This window comes from Paralichthys olivaceus, chromosome 18 (genome assembly GCF_024713975.1).
Source record: "Paralichthys olivaceus isolate ysfri-2021 chromosome 18, ASM2471397v2, whole genome shotgun sequence".
Taxonomy (NCBI): domain Eukaryota; kingdom Metazoa; phylum Chordata; class Actinopteri; order Pleuronectiformes; family Paralichthyidae; genus Paralichthys; species Paralichthys olivaceus.
This window is the reverse complement of record NC_091110.1, coordinates 2605974-2610000: the sequence shown is the minus strand read 5'-3', so window position 1 is coordinate 2610000 and position 4027 is coordinate 2605974.

Sequence of the window (4027 nt, the reverse complement as noted above, 5' to 3'; positions counted from 1 at the left end):
TCTGTCTCTGTATATTTTGGTGATGTCTGTCTGTTTACTTGTCACTACCTTAGAAAGAAGTTATGCTAACATGATTCCCAATTTGTTTCATATAGAAAAAAGATATATTTGTGTAAAATGCTTCAAACTGCTCTTGGCCAAACTCTCACTCTCTCTCGATCTGTCAGCTAGTACATAATTCATGAAAACAAGTTATCAATGATTCAGTGATATCACTTTAAAAACAAGCTCCACAGACAGACGGACAGACAGGGTTCCAGTCTGTCTGGAGTTTCAGGGCTGGTCTCCAGTGTGAAGAAGGTAACAGACACACACACACACACCTCATTAGACATTTTGCTACAACAACTCTCGCTCGATTTTTCACTTTTAACTTTGGGCTGCTGACATATCCACAGAGCGGATGAAGGAGATTGAAGGAGCACGACGCGACTTGGCAGCAACAAACACTGTGTCATGTTGTAAGGCAACTAACAGATTTAAACAATACTGGATACTTGGAAATCCTATTTGACACTCAGTGTCTCCAGAGGGAGCTGTGCGAGGTCTCATAAATGTAATCTGAGTCAGCATTGGCTTTGTCTGAAGATGTTTAAAAAGTGTTCACATCTGAAGCTTATGCTTGCTTAAAACCACAGCCTCAACCGAACATGTTCACCATGTCCTCACTGTAACAACATTACATTGTCTGTGTGGTGTTATTCCTCCAGGACCGTCCTGCTATGTTTATTATCCAAAGACTCTAAACAGGATCATTGTCCATATGAATGAAGTCCTTGATTTTCGCTTTTCAGCACAGAGACAGGCAGCGCAGTGTGTTAGCTGAGTGGCTGTCTGCCAACATGGCAGAGCGCTGTCTCTTCCTCCTCTGATAACCAAAGAATAAAATGATTAGACAACGGCCTCTGAAGGAGAAGAGATATCATTATTTCTGTGAAAGATCAGCCCCCACCCTCCACCCCCTACTTTGCTCGCAGTGTCATCCGTCCTCATCCCATCTCATTGTCCCTCGGTCTAATCCCTCCCTCCTCTTCCATCTTACCCCCAATCTCATCTCTTTTATCACTCTACTTTCCTGCCATCGGTTCTGGTTCTCACGCTGCTGTTGTGTGTTTTCTTCACAGATACATGCGGGGGGGAGATAAGCCTCCGCAGCGAGCCGGGCTCAGCGACAGCCTGCTCGATGTTTCTACATCTCTCCTTCACACTGCACGGCTGAGGTGCAGAGGTCACATTGAATCGAGAACCACATAAAAATAAATGCTCGGTACAGCAAAAAAAGAGGAGAATGAACAAACAAGCAAAAAAAACACAGATTAGGGGAATTAGGTGTAGCACTGAAAAAAAAGGTGGATAAATGAGATTTGCAGGCAGTGATCAGCAAAAGGGAAACAACTCTCAGTTATAAAGACGAGTAATTACATCTGTTATCAGCATAATGAGGAAATGCTAGAATGAATGTATCTGATAAATGTTCTCTTCACACTTCATTTGTTCTGGTTACAATAATGCTCAAAGCAACTACACCATGATCCTGCCTTTTATGATTGTGTTCGAGGTAAAGCAAGCCATATGAATTCAATATACTTTTTTAATATCTCCTCACGGTCGTCTAGCTGTTCATCCTGTGTGTGCGCTGGAGATAAATCTGGTGTAGACACACAGCCCCGTGGCTCTGTATGTGGGAAAGAGAGAAAGCTGGCCAACACAGCCACCATGACACTGCTCAGTATATGATTACAGTACGCCAACCCTCTTTCTTTGAGCGATTTTTAATCACATGTGGAAAGATCACCCAAACACGATAATCTACTCATTCCTCTGCCTTCTACCATGGAGGGAACGATGACCTGAAAAAGATTACGTTCACTGCCACAACTGTTTCAGACTTTTTAGAGTTGAGGTATATAGACCAGGGGTTCCCAAACTTTTCCATGCCATGGCCCCCCAAACAGCATTAGCTTCTGGCTGGGGTCCCCCTTGCCAAACCCACAGACAATGCTACAAAATATTTAAAGAAACATCAACTTTTAAAATGTTTTTTCTCACTTTTATTCACTATTCAATAATTATTACATTTGTTTAGCATAAGAATATTATTAACTAACATGTTTTCAACACTGTATTATATATTATATTTATTATTTATGGCGCAAACCGCCAGGTCTACACATGAATGATGGCAGGCAATCAGAAAGATGAGCATGGAAAAAAACATTTGGATATGATATATTATTATAAATTATATTATATAATTATGATTTAAAAAATAATTCGATTATATTTTATGATAATGATTAAAAAATAATTCGATTATATTTTATGATAATGATTAAAAAATAATTCGATTCTATGCATTTTTTCTTATCTTCCCTCCAATTTTCTGAGGCCCCCCCTAGCGCCCCCTGGCGGCCCCCACTTTGAAAAACAGGAAAGACTACAGCTAACCCGAAAAAGATACCAAAATAATGAAAAGAAGGAGGTCAGCTTGAAAATCGGTCATCTCAAATGTGTAAAGACCACAGTGAGTGCAGCGACCACGCACCAGCACAATACATCCAGTCAAGAACACCGACGGTGCAGCACCAACAGTACATCAGTGTCTGACTGTCTCTTCAGGGGCAGTTGGAGATTCACTGTCGCAGCTGAATCTGGTCCCTGAATGTGTAGTTTTTTAAATACAAAGGGCATTTTGTCAGTTAATGCTAATGTTTGTGGTGGCTAACTTGTTGAGATCCGTGGCATATATCAACAGTTGTTCCCCAGAATGACTAAATCCACCTTTGAGACACAGGTGATGTTTAGGGTCGAGTCCAGTCAACAGTGACTTTAAAGATTTATTTAAAGGTCCAGTGTGTAAGATTTAGGTGAAAGGGATCTATTGGCAGAAATTTAATGTAGAATAATGATGTTTTCACTAGTTTGTTTCATCTAAATTGTATGAACTGTTGTTTTCTTTACACCAGAAAAGGTCCTTTATATTTAAATACTTTATATTTACATTGAGGGGGTCCTCTCTGTGGAGGCTGCCATGTTTTTTACATTAGTCCAGACTGGACAAACTAAACACCTTTTGAGTTTTTATGACAACTGAAGCTACCACAGGTTCTTTTTCATGTTTGGAAGGAGAGGGTGAGGTGAGGGGTGTTCAGCAGTAACATGCAATTTCTACACTAGATATCACTAAATTCTACACACTGCACCTTTAAGAAAGAACCAGGTGAACGTTTGAGCCAAATCTGAAAAAATCCTTTGAGATGATCCTGAGATATTGCATTAACAAGACATGTTCCCCCATCACCATGACGACACACACTGGTGTTTGTTTTGACTCAGTCCCCCCCCCCCACACACACACACACACACACTCCTTCCTGCCCCAAATACTCACTAAAGCACTAAATTGTGAATTCTCTGCCACTGAAAATAGTCCTCGACGAATTCACCATTTGATCCTGTTTGAGTCATGTTTGAAAAATGCTTCAGTTGTTTTCGGAGATAACAAGTTGAAAGTTATATTTGCCATGTGCAAGTTATCACAGGGTCAAGGTGTTGGACAAGAAGAAACAGGTAAGCTCAGCAGTGCAATAGTTAAATTGAAATAAAAGCTTAAGTAGAAAAAGCTTACCTCAAATAAAAAAGCCAAATTCAATACAAACTAAACTTGCAGTGTGACATTTGATGCAAACATAGTGACAACTTTAGCAGTTTGAAGTGAATATGTATAAGTTATAACACATTCCCCAGAGGTGAGTGAGATAGAAAAAATGAAGTGCAAACAGGCAGGTAACCAGATGTGCAGAGGGTTGGTGGTCATGAGTCGACTACAAGCTTAGAAACCTGATGGCCTGGCTGCTGGTGGTAGAAACTTAAGTCTGGTGGTGTGTGCAGCATTGTTCCTGTTCTGCCTACCAGATGGTCACAGAGAGAACAGTCTGCATGCTGGATGGCTGTGGTCCTTGGTGATGTTGTGCTCCTTCCGCAGACACACTCAGGCATATAAAAACTATGAAAATAAAACTATATA